The sequence below is a fragment of the Moschus berezovskii genome, chromosome 7 (genome assembly GCF_049115385.1).
Source record: "Moschus berezovskii isolate FMDL1 chromosome 7, NW_MosBer_1.0, whole genome shotgun sequence".
Classification (NCBI taxonomy): Eukaryota; Metazoa; Chordata; class Mammalia; order Artiodactyla; family Moschidae; genus Moschus; species Moschus berezovskii.
Window position 1 is genome coordinate 86,466,882 of NC_142466.1, and position 16,502 is coordinate 86,483,383.

General features: G+C 40.4%; 1 protein-coding gene across 2 annotated transcripts in view; it reads right to left on the bottom strand.

Annotated features, from left to right (window-relative positions):
- Window positions 1–15,854, bottom strand: part of AGTPBP1 (ATP/GTP binding carboxypeptidase 1) — a 205,281-nt gene extending 189,427 nt beyond the window's left edge. Inside the window, exon 1 of one of the 2 annotated variants that reach the window (XM_088838077.1) lies at window positions 15,449–15,854. The gene's annotated coding sequence lies outside the window, so the exon portion shown is untranslated. The remainder of the gene's footprint in view (window positions 1–15,448) is intronic. The other variant, XM_088838076.1, reaches the window with a different exon arrangement.
- Between the last annotated feature and the right edge of the window lie 648 nt (window positions 15,855–16,502).

Genomic DNA, 16,502 nt, shown 5'->3' on the forward strand with positions numbered 1-16,502 from the left:
AGCCTTGATTAGACGGACTTTTGTTGACAAAGTAATGTGTCTGCTTTTTAATATGCTGTCTAGGTTGGTCGTAACTTTCCTTCCAAGGAGTAACCGTCTTTTAATTTCATGGCTGCAATCACCATCTGCAGTGATTTTGGAGTCCAGAAAAATTAAGTCAGCGACTGTTTCCACTGTTTCCCCATCCATTTGCCATGAAGTGATGGGACTGGATGCCATGATCTTAGTTTTCTGAATGTTAACCTTTAAGCCAACTTTCTCACTCTCCTCTTTCACTTTCATCAAGAGGCTCTTTAGTTCTTCTTCACTTTCTGCCAGAAGGGTGGTGTCATCTGCCTATCTGAGGTTACTGATATTTCTCCCAGCAATCTTGATTCCAGCTTGTGCTTCTTCCAGCCCAGCATTTCTCATGATGTACTCTGCATGTAAGTTAAATAAGCAGGGTGACAATATACAGCCTTGACGTACTCCTTTTCCTATTTGGAACCAGTCTGTTGTTCCATGTCCAGTTCTAACAGTTGCTCCTTGACCTGCATACAGATTTCTCAGGAGGCAGGTCAGGTGGTCTGGTATTCCCATCTCTTTCAGAATTTTCCACAGTTTGTTGTGGTCAACACAGCCAAAGGCTTTGGCATAGTCAATAAAGCAGAAATAGATGTTTTTCTGGAACTCTCTTGCTTTCCATGATCCAGCGGATGTTGGCAATTTGATATCTGGTTCCTCTGCCTTTTCTAAAACCAGCTTGAACATCTGGGAGTTCACGGTTCACATATTGCTGAAGCCTCGCTTGGAGAATTTTGAGCACTGCTTTACTAGCATGTGAGATGAGTGCAATTGTGTGGTAGTTTGAACATTCTTTGGCATTGCCTTTCTTTGGGATTAGAATGAAAATTGACCTTTTCCAGTCCTGTGGCCACTGCTGAGTTTTCCAAATTTGCTGGCATATTGAGTGCAGCACTTTCACAGCATCGTCTTTTAGGATTTGAAATAGCCCAACTGGAATTACTTCACCTCCACTAGCCTTGTTCATAGTGATGCTTCCTTAGGCCCACCTGACTTCACATTCCAGGATATCTGGCTCTAGGTGAATGATCACACCATCGTGATTATCTGGGTCATGAAGATCTTTTCTGTACAGTTCTTCTGTGTATTCTTGCCACCTCTTCTTAATATCTTCTGCTTCTGTTAGGGTCACCTGTTCTAAAAGATACAAAATACCTACTATCTGACTCTGATTAGATCAAAAAGGATATTACTTCAATGAGTCTTCTGCCTGTTTTCCTCTGTCCTGCCTATGTTTTCCTCTAGGAGTTTTACAATGTCTGGCCTTACATTTAGGTCTTTGATCCATTTCAGGTTTATTTTTGCGTATGGTGTTAGACCTGTCCAGTTTTCCCAGCACCACTTCTCAGCCTTTTGGCTAAGATCAAGTAGTCTATAATTCTTTACTCTTTCCCTATTAAGTTACTACATGACTTTTATCTATTGACTGGACCCAGACTGATACATACCAACAATTTTTTAAGCTATTTAGTATGCCACGGTAAATAAATCATGTCTGCTTATGTCATATCAAGTGAATTCTGTTCTCTACAATTGAGTCTTCACTGTTTCTCTTTTGATAAAGAATTTTTTGCCAAGGGATAGGGGATCATACAATACTCATGACATCATTATTTTAATTGGGAAGTGATACTAATTATACATAAACAGGGTTAAGAATGGCTACTGAAGATTATATTTCTAAGTCTGCCAATTATATACTTCAATTGTTATATTAGAGTACTATCTTTCCTGTAAGGCCTAACTTCTATTTAAAAAACTTAGTCTACAGTGAGATACCACTTCACACCTACTAGAATGTCAATAATAAAGAACACAGATAATGACAAGTGTTAACAAGGATGTGGAGAAACTAGAACCCTCATATACTGCAGATGAGAATGTAAAATAGTAACAGTTGCTTTGAAAACAATCTAGAAGTTCCTCAAAAAGCTAAACATAAAGTGGCCATAATGACTCAGTTATTCCATCTTTTGGAAAATACACAAAAATGAAACTATATCCATACAAAAACCTGTACACAAATGTTCATGGCAGCATTATTCACTAAAAAGAAAAAAAAAGGAAAGAACCCAATGTCCATTAACTGATGGATAAATAAATGTAACATTATTCAGTGACAAAAAGAAACAAAGTACTTATATGTGCTACCTGGATGAATCTTGAAAATATTTATGTTAAGTGGAAGAAGCCAGTCAATAAAGATCACATAATTATATAATTCAATTTGTATGAAATATTTAGGATAGGTAAATCTATAGAGACAGAAAGTAGATTAGTGGTTACCGAGGACTATGAGAAATGGAGAGAGGTGTGTAGGAAATGGCTAAAAGGGTGTGGGAGCTTTTTTGGTGGGGATAATGAAAATGTTCTAGAATTGACAGTAGTAATGGTTGCATAACTCTGTGAATGTTTTAAAATCCACTGAACTGCATACTTTAACTGGTGAAAATGTATGGTAAGTGAGTTATATCTCAATAAAACTGTTATTTTAATAAAGTAACTAAATTAATAATTAATAAAAATTAATCATAATAAAAATAATTAATAAAAACTTAATCCCTGCAGGTACTTTCATAATTCAACCATTCCTAAATTAGGGTTAGGGATTTACACTCTCTATACCTCAGTGCCTGCATCCCATGATGGAATATGATATCCTTTACACTAAATCAAAACTATAGACCCACCTGGCTCTAGGACAGATGTATTTTGAGTACACCCAGAAGAAGTCTGGGGGAGAAGTGGGAAGCTTCACAATGCTGTCACATAAAAATCCACAGTATCAGTCAGTTCAGTTGCTCAGTCGTGTCTGACTCTTTGCGACGCCATGAATCACAGCATGCCAGGCCTCCCTGTCCATCACCAACTCCCAGAGTTCACTCAAACTCATGTCCATCAAGTCGGTGAGTCTCCTCCTGCCCCCAATCCCTCCCAGCATCAGAGTCTTTTCCAGTGAGTCAACTCTTCACATGAGGTGGTCAAAGTATTGAAGTTTCAGCTTTAGCATCAGTCCTTCCAATGAACACCCAGGACTGATCTTTAGAATGGACTGGTTGGATCTCCTTTAAGTCCAAGGTACTCTCAAGAGTCTTCTGCAACATCACAGTTCAAAAGCATCAATTCTTCGGCAATCAGCTTTCTTCACAGTCCAACTCTCACATCCATACATGACCACGGGAAAAACCATAGCCTTGACTAGACGGACCTTTGTTGGCAAAGTAATGTCTCTGCTTTTTAATATGCTATCTAGGTTGGTCATAACTTTCCTTCCAAGGAGTAAGCGTCTTTTAATTTCATGGCTGCAATCAGCATCTGCAGCGATTTTGGAGTATATACCTCCCTAAATTGGGGCAAGTATCTGTACAAGTTGATTTTTATATATTTAAATGTGGCTTACACTAGAATTAAATGTGGGTATCTGGCCTCAGCAGAAAATCATACAAGCAAGATAAACTTGCTCAAGATAGCCCACACAGAAAGAAAAGCAAACAAGTTTGCATATGACAGCTCAATGAATGCATACAAAGGTTTGGATCTTCTGAATTTTTGAGATTTTCCTGATCTTTTGTTCTCTGCTAGAACTAGTTCCAGAGCCTAAAGAATCTAAAACCTGAAGCCCTCAGTTCCCACTGGCTAAAGCCTAGAATCAAGCCAAGCCAGCCAACCAAGTGCACATCAGCCAAGGCAATAAGCACGTGCACACACACATCAGAAGTTCATACACGTAAACTGTCCTCATTTTCATTCCACAGATATGCCACAAAAGAAATTCTGACACACAGCAAAGGTAAAGTTGTACATTCTAATTATATAAATACTTCAATACACATGGTTTTAAAGTTATTTCAAGTCAAACTGCTAAAAAAAAAGAAAAATGCCAAGAACGATATACTGTTCACACTTCAAAGCTTCATCTAAATCTTTTAAAAATAATCTGAGGAAATATGATCCCTTCGACTCCCCTTGCTTAAACGACTTGGTCCAGTTCCCATTCAACCAGAACAACTTCATTATTCTTCTCTCCTGTTTACTGAAGGGTCTCTCCACAAAATATCATTAGACAAAAAGTTTCCACTATTTAAAACATTTGAGGAAAAAAAACACTTGAGAAACACTGCTGTAATTAACAGTGATAACCTTTGCTGTTAAATACCGGATAGTTGTTCTTGTTGAAAAGGTTGTGGGCAACAGGAAAGGACTACAGTTAAAGAAGATCTGGACAGCTGGTTCTACCGTGGGGAATGGGAAAACAAGTATGCTGCAAATGCATTATCTTTTTTCAGCACTAATTGTTTCATCATCCAAAAGGAAGAAATCACTTTTCAAGAACTTAAGTGAGCTACTACTGTTCTCCCACACCAGCTACATCAACATGATGGAAAATTGCAAATCATGATTATTTAATAAGATCGCCAAAAATATGATCATACCTCTTTCCCTTATTAAAGGAAAAAGAAACTTTAAAGGAAGAAGGTAAATACTATCTGCTGTTTAAAAGAAAGAAAAGTAATATGCCCAGCATTAGGAAGACAGAGATAACTACCATTTAAATTAAGAGAGAAACATATACATTGGACATGGCCGGTGTATGTTCAGTTCGGTCGCTCAGTCTTGTCTTGACTCTTTGCAATCTCATGGACTGTAGCATACCAAGCTTCCTTGTCCATCACCAACTCCCCGAGCTTGCTCAAGCTCATGTCCATCTGTGTATGTTAACCTACTCTAAATAACAATATTAAGGTATACATTTTCATTTGGTTACCTTAAACTTATGACTTTTGATGATTAGGTTATGTTTTAACCTGTGGATAACAGTAAACCTATAAAAAGGTTACACCTTTTACCTTTCTTCATTATGCATCCTCTTCAAAAACACAAGATTTTGGATGTTTCACACACTACTCCACAAAAGATGTTCTGACACTTACAAAGGTCTAATTTGTTCTGCTATATGATGTTTTAATTATAACACAAATAATAGGGTGTTATTGTTGGAGGAACAGAATCCCAATACACTTCAATTTAATTAAACAGTTTCAGTTCAGTTCAGTTCAGTTCAGTCGCTCAGTCGTGTCCGACTCTCCACGACCCCATGAATCACAGCACGCCAGGCCTCCCTGTCTATCACCAACTCCCGGAGTTCACTCAAACTCATGTCTACAGAGTCGGTGATGCCATCCAGCCATCTTATTCTCGGTCGTCCCCTTCTCCTCCCGCCCCCAACCTTTCCGAGCATCAGAGTCTTTTCCAGTGAGTCAACTCATCGCATGAGGTGGCCAAAGTATTGCAGTTTCAGCTTTAGCATCAGTCCTTCCAATGAACACCCAGGATTGATCTCCTTTAGAATGGACTGGTTGGATCTCCTTGCAGTACAAGGGACTCTCAAGAGTCTTCGCCAACACCACAGTTCAAAAGCATCAATTCTTCACTTAATATTTAAAATAACTCTTCCCTCAATACTGATTCCAACTGATTAGTTTTAGACTTAAACAAGTGCAAAAATTCCTAAGTCCATATAGATGATGAATGAGATTAAAATTCTTACCTTGAAACACACATTTTCCTTGCCTCTAACCTGTGACCATAACCCATTAAAATGGTTTAACTTTTGTTTGTTTCTTCCTGTTTGCTTAAGGAAAGTACCACAGCCCTAAGTCATCTCCCATTAACATTAAAATAGGAATCAAAATACACAGGACAAGAGGGATTCAAAAAGCTATAAGGCATCAGAAACAAACAGTAAAATGACAGAAGTTCCTCCTTATGAACAATTACTTTAAATGTAAATGAATTAAACTCTACACTCAAAAGGCAGAAATTAGTAAAAATGGATTGTAAAAACATGATCCAGAAATTTCCCTGGAGCTCCTGTTGTTAAGACTCTGCACTCCCACTGCAGGTGGCACAGGTATGACCCCTGGTCAGGGAATTAAGATCCCACAAGACATGTGGCGCAGCCAAAAAATTTAAAAAATAAAATAAAAACATGATCCAACTATATATCCTCTACAAGAGACTTACTTTAGCTACAAAGGAAAAAATAGGTTGAAAGTAGAAGGACGGAAAAAGATATGCCATGCAAATAGTAACTAAAAGGGTGGCCCTACTAACATGAAACAAAATAGATTTTAAATCAAAAAAGGTTACAAGAGACAAAGAAGAACACTATATATTAAGAAAAGGAACAAAAGAGCAAGAAGATACAACTATAAACACTCTTGCACGTAATAACAGACCACCAAAACAGATGAAGCAAAAATTCACAGAATTATCTATAATAGTTGGCAGTTTCAATACCCTACTCTCAATAATGGATAGAACAGCCAGACAGAAGCTAAGAAAACAGAGGACTTGAAAAACACAATAAACCAACTAGACATAACGGACATATATAGAACATTCTACCTAACAACAGATAAATTCTTCTTAAGTTCAAACAAGACATTCTCCAAAATACACCATATGTCAGGCACAATTTAAGCCTCAATAGATTTTAAAAGACAGATAATTGTGCAAAGTATTTTTTCCAACTACAACAGAATGAGTTTAGAAATCAGTAAGAGAAGAAAAACTAGAAAATCACAAATTTGTGGAAATCAAACAATACATTCTTTTTTTTTTAATATTTACTCATTTATTTGGCTGTGTCAGGTCTTAGTTGCAGCAGGTGTGGTATGCAGGCTCAGCAGTTTTGGCACACAGGCATGTGAGATCTTAGTTCCCCCACCAGGGATAGAACCCACATCCCCTGCACTGGAAGGCGGATTCCCAACCACTAGACCACCAGGGAAGTCCCAAGAATACACCCTTAAACAACCAAAGGGTCAAAGTGGAAATCACAAGGGAAATTAGAAATATTTAAGAAACAAATGAAAACAAAAAACACAACATATGAAAATTCATTAGATACAGCAAAAGCAGTGCTAAGGGGGAAATTTATAAAATTACAAAAAATAAGACAGACTTCAGATCAACAACTTAAGTTTATAATTTAAGGAACTAGAAAAAGCAGGAATCCAAAACCAGCAGAAAAAAGAGAACAATAAAGATGAGGGCACAGAAAAATGAAATAGTGAATAGAGGAAAATCAACGAAAACAAAAGTTGATTCTTCAAAAGATTAATGAAATTCACAAAACTTTAGCAAGATTAATTAAGAAAAAAGGAGCAAGTTACTAATCACAAAGTGGAAACATTACGGATCCCTCAGCAATAAAAAGGATTTCATGAGAGTACTATGACCAATTGTGCACCAATAAAGTGGATAACCTAGGTAAAATCAACAAATTTCTAGAAACCAACTGAGTCACAAAGAAAGGGAAAATTTGAATAGGCACATAAATATTAAGGAGATTGAATTAGTAATCAAAAACCTCCCAACAAAGAAAAGCCCCAGACCTGATGGCTTCACTAGTGAACTGTACCAAACATTTAAAGAACATCAGTGCTTCTCAAATCCTTCCCAAAAAACTGAAGTGGAGGGTATACTTTCTAACTCATTCTATGAGGCTAGTATCACCCTGATAACACAGCCACAAAAACACATTACAACAAAACTACAGACCAATATTCCTATTGAACACTGATTCAAAAATCCCCAACAAAACACCAGCAAACTGAATTAAGCAGCAAAAATGCAAATCAAAGTCATAATGACATATCATCTCACACCCATCAGGATAGCTACCATGCAAAAAAGCAAAAAATCCACCCACAGAAAATAAGAAGTGTTGATAAGGATGTAAACAAATTTGAGCCTCTGTACAATGTCTGCATTGGTGTGAATGTAAAATGATGCAGCTGCTATGGAAACAGCATGGTCAGTCCTCAAAAAAATTTAAAATTTAAAGTTATCGTATGAGCGAACAATTTCACTTCTGAGTACGTACCTAAAAGAACTAAAAGCAGAATGTCAAAGAAATATTTGCACACCCAAATACACAGCAGCAGCATTTTTCACAATATACAAAAGGTAGAAGCAACCCAAGGATTTACTGATGAACAAATAAACAAAATATGGTATATACGTACAGTAGAATGTCAGTGCTGAAAAGAAAGGAAATTCTGACAGATAACAGTGTAGCTGAATTTTGAAGACACAATGCTAAAGGAAATAAGCCAATCACAAAAAAGCAAATACAGTATGATTCCACTCATATAAGGGACACAGAGTAGTCAAATTCATAAAAAGAAAAAGCAGAATGCTGTCTGCCAGGGGAAGATGGGAGGGGAGGAAATGGGCAGTTTATAACTTAATGGATCCAGTTAAGTTTTGCATGATGAAAACTTCTAGAAATGGATGGTGGTAATGGATGTACAACAATGTGAAAGTACTTAATGCCATGGAACTGTATACTTAAAACAGTAAAAATGCTAAATTTTATATGTATTTTACCATAGTTTTTAAAAATAAATTTTTAAATCAAAATATGGACCAGACATATGGATGAGTCAAAAATGTTAAAAATTGGAAAAAAATAAATTTCAAATGTAAACACAAAATTAAAACTGATGAGATGAAATTAACAGATGAAAGAGACATTTTCAGGGCAAAAAAAAAAAAATCCCAGAACTCTAGAGTTGTAGCAAGCTTCAAAGATCTTGTGGAATTCAAATTTTTTCACTCTGTAAATTAGGAGAGAAGCTCTTCAGGAAGGTTAGCTATCTTACATTTACCATCGGTCAGTTCTGCCTACATGCAACAAGAAGCTGTTAATTAATAAATCCCGAGAGTTTTTGGCAAAATAGTATTCTTTTTAATTCATTAAACTCTATTATACATAGGCAGTGTTCCTATTATTATTATTATTATTCTACCATAAATTTTTTATTGACATTATCATTATTATTATTCCCAATGTAATCAATACCCTTATAATCATAACTGTAAATCATTCTCCCCAGAGAGGAGATGAGAGGCAAAGACAGCAAGTAGCTCTCATCTCCTTAGGACTGTTCATCCTCAGCATGAATTAAATGAGAAATGAAAGGAGATTAAGAAGGGAGCTAAGTGGTCTTTTTTTTCCAGCTTAAGAACTAGATGTCAAGCGAGCTTTCCATACTGTGCCCTCACTATATTTGTCTAATATGTAAAACCAAAAAAAATTAGATTTGAATATTTATGTGTAAATGTAGTCGCAAAGCTTTGTTTTTAGACAATGAAATTTCAGAACACTAATAACATAGCCCCCTTGTATCAGCACTTGACTAAAATGCTAAGAAACCTCTCAACTTTCTGTGAATAACCTTTAACTGTGTTTCGATTTTTTTTTAAAACAAAAAAAGGCCTTTGTTGTGGTTGTTTAGCAGCTAAGTCATGTCCAACTTTTGCAACCCCATGGATTGTAGCCCACCAGGCTCCTCTGTCCATGGGATTTCCCAGGCAAGAAAACTGGAGTGAGTTGCCATTTCCTTCTCCAGGGGATCTTCCTGACCCAGAGATCAAACCCGTATCTCCTGAATTGACATGAGATTGGCTTCACCACTGAGCCACTAAGGAAGCCCAAAAAGGCCTTCACAGGGATCCAAAAAGTCTAAAGCAGAAACAGATTAGAAACCGTCACTACCATTTCCCTTCCTAATCAGTCTGGTAGAAATCTTCTATGATTTATACCAGAAGTCCTCAAGTGTGGTCTGTGGAAGTCTGGGCTTCCAACACCCTTTTGGGGGTCCATAGGGGACGACGGAGAATGAGATGGCTGGATGGCATCACCGACTCTGTGGACATGAGTTTGAGTGTACTCCGGGAGTTGGTGATGGACAGGGAGGCCTGGCGTGCTGTGATTCATGGGGTCGCGGAGAGTCGGACACGACTGAGCGACTGAACTGAACTGAACTGAACTGAAGGTCAAAACTATCTTTATCATAATACTAAAACATTATTATCCTTTTCAATTATATTAGCATTTACACTAATAGTGCAAAAGCAATGATGTGTAAAATTTCTGGCATTTTGGGACAAATTATGAGGGTTATTATTAAAGTTGTTAGTGATTATGTTTTCACCATCAAGTACCAGCACTTATTTTTTTAAAAAAGGCTTTTTCCACTTCAGAACATCCCTGAAATAGTAAATATTGACTGTATTCAATCTTGGCCCTTGCACATACACTCCTTTAATGTTCTGTGTGAAAAATGGTAAGCATGCATGAGATATTTCTTGCTATATACTGAATCATAACACTTGATGGCTTTCTCAAGGAAAAATGCATGTGTAACTAAACTGAGAGCTTCAGTCAGTTCAGTTCAGTTGTGTCTGACTCTATGCAACCCCATGGACTGAGCACGCCAGGCTTCCCTGTCCATCACCAACTCCCAGAGTTTACTCAACCTCATGTCCATTGAGTCAGTGATCAACCATCTCATCCTCTGTCGGCCCCTTCTCCTCCTGCCTTCAATCTTTCCCAGCATCAGGAAATGAGTCAGATGAGTCAGTTCTTTTCAAATGAGTTAGTTCTTCGAATCAGGTGGCCAAAGTATCGGAGTTTCAGCTTCAAGATAAGTCCTTCCAATGAACACCCAGGATTGATCTCCTTTAGGATGGACTGGTTGGATCTCCTTGCAGTCCTCTCAAGAGTCTTCTCCAACACCACAGTTCAAAAGCATCAATTCTTCAGCGCTCAGCTTTCTTTATAGTCCAACTCTCACATCCATACATGACTATGGGAAAAACCATAGCTTTGACTAGTCAGACCTTTGTTGACTAAGTAATATCTCTGCTTTTTAATATGCTGTCTAGGTTGGTCATAACTTCCCTTCCAAGGAGTAAGCGTCTTTTAATTTCATGGCTGCAGTCACCATCTGCAGTGATTTTGGAGCCCAAAAAATTAAAGTCAGCCACTGTTTCCACTGTTTCCCCATCTATCTGCTATGAAGTGCTGGAACCAGATGCCATGATCTTAGTTTTCTGAATGTTGAGCTTTAAGCCAACTTTCTCACTCTTCTCTTTCACTTTCATCAAGAGGCTCTTTAGTTCTTCTTCACTTTCTGCCATAAGGGTGGTGTCATCTGCATATCTGAGGTTATGGAGAGCTTAAGCTAGCATTTTCATAATACCATCTTTACTTAAAAGAATGTCTTAGGTATTTTGGCAGAGGTTTGCTCAGAAATGAAGGAAGTCTTCTTGTCACTTTAGGAAACAACTGGCGATCTTATTTTTGCCAATGATAAAATTTGAACTTTCAAGCAAAAATCAGATTTCTGGAAAACTCATATCCATCATCATGTCACAACAGGGACAGCTTCCCAATAACTTGTTTGTGATGGAATGGGTTATATTAACAAATGTGATTTTTAATAGCTTATAATGAAAAGTAACTTACTGAACCAACATTGACAAATGACCAAGGCATGATGTTATATAGTCAGACATAGGCATATGATCCACTCTATGTTCAAACCAATAGATTTTAACATAACATTATTAAAAAGTCCACTGATATGATTTCAGATTCCAGACTGCAACTGTCAGGGAGGAGGAAAATTTTCCTTTACTTTTCTAGGTTCTTCTGGCTGGTCTAAAAGTTAAACTGGCACAAGACAGATTAACAAGAGAAAATCAAATTTAACTTCATATGCAGGGGAATTCCATACATAAGATGGGCCAGACACCCTACATACATGAGAGATTCAAAGATAGAAAGGTAAAATGTAGTGTAAATGTCACCCTGAGCTACAGGATGGGATGGGGCCTGGGGCTTCCAAGAACAGGAGGATCATTCACAGGACAATAAGCAGCAGAGCAGATGTTTCACAATGGAGCCACTAGGATAAAATTTATCTCTGGTAATAACTTTTTTCCTGAGAAAAATTCCCAATTTAAATTCTTCTAGGTGGTTAAAAAGGGGCAGTAGTTTCTCTCAAACCCACAGGGTCTCATCTGCTCAAAATAATCAATCACGCAAAAGTGGCAAATTTCAATAAGGTTCATTTCAAACTCCTACATAATTTACTAAAAACTGTTATATGCTGAGTCTTAATGTAGTTAACAACCAAATATAGGGCTTTCCACGTGGCTCAGTGGTAAAAAATCCACCAGACAATGCAGGAGACACAGGAGTCGCTGGTTCCGCCGGTTCAGTCCCTGGGTCAGGAAGATCCCCTGCAGGAAGAAGTGGCAACCCACTCTTGCCTAGGCAATCCCATCGACTGAGGAGCCTGAAGGGCTACAGTCTTTGGGGTTGCAAAGAGCTGGACACAACTGAGTGACCGAGCGCGCACACACAACACCAATAAAATATATCCATAATTCCTTGGAGGCTATCAAAATATCCCTCCCTTTTTCAACCATTGTGTGAGGCTGGATTTCTCTCTGTATATATACTTCAACCCAAACAACATACTGCAATAGGCTGAATGTAAAGGCAAATATGAGAATCCTGCTATTTCTATTAAACCAGACATTAGAGATATACAAAAATCTAAAGTGCCAGTGTTCTCACTCCTTTGTTCTTAAAAAACAGTCATCTCTTACTAAAAGAAAAAAAATATTTATATTAACATGTAATGGGTTTATACTGCTCATTTTAAGTGAATTAATAAAAAGTTTTATCTCTGCTTTAATTTATAATATAGTACACACAGATATAACCCACAAAAGCTCTCTGTGTGCTCAGTAATTTTTTAAGAATATAAAAGAGTCCTGAGACAAAACAGTTGAAAACATCTGATTTAAAGAATAGAGTATTAATATCAGATCCCTGCAAAACAAAAAGAACAAGAAGTACTTTTTTCTTTTATTTTTTTTTTTAGTTTTCCTAAAAGACATTACATGAAAACCGAAAAGGGACACAATGGCAAATCAAAATTATTTGATTCGTTCTATGTAACATCAATAAGAATTTAAAAAAAAAAGAATGCTTAGATCAAAGTGACTTTGTATATCCTGGAAACATAATGCAATATCTTGATCAGATAAACACATAAATATATCCATTTGATACATAATATTTTTGATAGGTGCATATGACAGCTAAAGAAACGCTCAGTCACAAACTCAAAAACAGATGATTAAAATAGCATCCGCCACCACCGTGAGGGAGACAATCCAAGGTCCTGTCAGAAGGGACAAACGGATACTTCAGCCACTCTCCAGCAGCATCTCAGGACACCCAGCTCAGGGTCTAGCTGTTCTATTTTAAACTAAATTACACGCTTCCAAGACAGGACACTAACACTAAGCTCTCAGCCCCAAAAGAGCAAATGGGTCTTAGTGGGATTAACCTGGAATAACAGGGCTCAATCAGCCCAAAGCCCCTTTTCGGCTACTACATTCCCTGTGCTGAGGAAACACAGAAGCAATAATAATATTTATTGAGCATTTTCTATGTGCCAGGCACTGTGGGCTAAGCACTTAACATTCAAGGTCATCTTAAGAGTATACACCATAATTATCCCCATTTTTGGAGTTGAGAAAACTGAAGCACAAAGATAAATAACTTGCCCAAAGCAAAGCCAGGATTTAAATCCAGCCTGTCTGACTCTGAGGCCCAGCCCCTTAGCCACTACACTACAGTACACACAGGCAAGTAACCAACAATAATACATAAAGTTTAAAGTCAATGTCCACTGCAGACCATTTCTGTTGTTCATACTGCCTAAGAGAAGCTTCCAATTCGCAGAGCCCTCTGACAGGTTCATCCATTACTCTGCGGGTGCTGCTCAACTTCCAAGTACCAGAGGACTTCAGGCAAGAAAAGTAGATTTTGGAAGGTAAAACTGTGGAGGACATTCTTCTTTAGTCCAAAATATAGAATATAAGTTAGATAATTTCACAAGTCTTGGACCTCTCTGCCTTCTGCAATTGAAGATAAAACCATTATTATACAAGAATCTAACTAGACTATTCCAAAGAGAATAATGCCTCAATTCAAATCAATTGATAGAGCTTTATAAAAACTGCTTTTACAAAAGTTCAAATTACACTATACATCTAAATGTTTTGCAATGTGGCTAATTACAAGGGTAAGAGTGAGAATGCAGTTCCAAATAAGTGTTGAAGCAACTCAGGGCAGAGTTTTGAGGTCATAAAAAATGAACCTAGAACTTCACTGTAGAAATTAAATCAAGCAAAGTGGAAAGAGAAGCAGAATAAGTCATGTTACAAATCAGCCTTAAAGATAAGGAATAAGGAGTGGATAAGCACTCACAGTAATTACAGAAGAAAATACTTAGAGATATTTCATAGTTTTTGTTTAGTTTTAATATTTGGCCCGCGTTTTAAAATAGGTACCATACAAAGTGCCTTAAATAAACTACTATTTTTTTGGCCTACTTAACTGAAAACATTCCACAATACAATTACAAAAATAACTTTCTGGTTTTCTCAGGGATTAAAAAAAAAAGACAATTTATAAAACAAATTCAGAGGATAACAAAGAGATAACTCGATTTACATAAAGATTCCAAGAAAGACAAAAACGGTAAGTGAAAATGAGTGATCCAGCAGACTGTCAAAAGTCCTTTCTATCCACAAACTGTACGAACTACATTACAGACACTGCTACAAACGTACATCATAAACACTGTTACAATTCTCAATACCTGAAAGTAAGGAGAAAAAACAAACCCACGCAGAATTAACATTGCCACAGAAAATTTCTACCGAGTCTTAAAACATATTAAGTCATCAGCAGTGCTAGACCTGCAGACACTTGAGGAAGCGATCTTAAAAAAGAGAAACAAGCTTTATGTTATCAACATTCACAACGATGTGTAAAACTCTATTCTAAGATGGATAAATGCCCAGGAAAGGAAACCGACCGACTCAAGCCTGCACTGGGACGTTACGAGACTTAAAGGCGCAGGGGGGTAACCACCGTGGAGCCCAGCAAGCCTTTGCGTGGGGTTGCAGGGGCCCCTGCACACTCGCATGAAGAACCTGCAACTCAGGAAGGAAGGCTGGAGGGAAACTCTGCACTGTCATCTAGGGCGATCTCCTTCATGTCCAAATCAAACCCACAAGGCGACAAGTTGTAAGCAGAGAACACACTTCGGGTCAAGTCAACCATAGAGAGGAGCCAAGCTCGGCCATCGCCGTCGTCACACCACCACCCACCTTGAAGCCGGGTGCACTTAAGGGGTGACAGCTTGGTAGATGCGGAGGCAGGGCGCGCGCCCGGCCCCTGCCCACCGCCCCTCAGCACCGCACTGCTCAGCTCCGCGCTGCACCGCGGTCACCGCCGAGAGAAAGAAAGAGCCGGGCAAGGGGCCGCCTCTGCTCGGAGACCTCACCGGGTACCCTCCGCGAGGGCTGGAGAGGGGACGACCGAGTGACCACGGGTGGGGGCGGGGTGGGGCGTTTTCCCGAAATCGGCCACAGCCCCCACCCATCAGGGGCTCCCTTCAAGACCCGGTCCACCCCAGGAAGACACGCGTTACACAACCTGTCAGGTAAGGGGCCCAGAGGCAGCAGGGCGCAGACCGAGGAGGGACGGGGGTCGCTTCTCTAGCTTCTCCCGCCCCCAAGACACCGCGGCCGGGGAGAGCGAAGTGGTGGCTGGCTGGCGGATTAGCAGCGGCCGAGGGGCTGCCGGCCAGGACGCGCGGACGGCGGCGGCGGTGGCGGCGGGGCGCTCACCGGCTCAGGATAGGGCGCTGGCAGGAACTAGGCAGAGCCGCAGCACCCGGCTTGGCGTCGGCAGCGCGGGCGGCTGCTCTCCCGGCGCACCGCGGATTCCTCGCCGCCCGCCGCCGGGTGTTTTCATACAAACCCCGGTGGCAGGCGAGGAGGAGGAGGAGGAGGTAGCGGCGGCGGCGGCAGCTGCGGCGGCGGAACCTGCCCGCATCCCAGGCAACGTCAGCGCGGCGCCCCGCCCACCGCACTCCTCGGCCCGCCGGCTCGCGCGCGCCGGGCGGGAGGGAGGGCGGGGCGCGCGTGCGCGCGGGCCGTGTGAGCGCGCTCCGCGGAGAGGGCGGGGTGAGCGCGGGCGGGAGCAGCGGCGGGGGGCGCGTTGGGAAGCGCGCGTGAGGACGGAGGGAGCGCGCGCAGGGGGAGGACGAAGGGAGCGCGCGCAGGGGGAGGACGAAGGGAGCGCGCGCAGGGGGAGGACGAAGGGAGCGCGCGCAGGGGCAGGGCGGGGAGCGCGCTCAGGGGCAGGGCGGGGAGCGCGCGCCGTTGTTTGGGGGCGGGAATTTGGAGCGGGTGCTGTTCTGGACGCCGGCTGTTGTACCCTGCAGCTGCTGCCCTACCCAACCAAATGGGTCTCCGGGCGGCTGCCCACGTCCCGAAAGTCACCTTCCTGTACTCGCCCAATTAGAGCCTCCGCTTTTTCCCAAAACTAAGCTGTAGCCCACCCCCACCCTCTTAGGAGGCTTTTGCGGCGCCGGGCCAGCGGTTCTTAACTCTCCGACCCATGTGAGGCCGCATTGGACCCTGAGGACCGCGGTAAAATTTAGCCTTTTCCTGACCTCAAAGAGAGCTCACGATAAGACGATGAA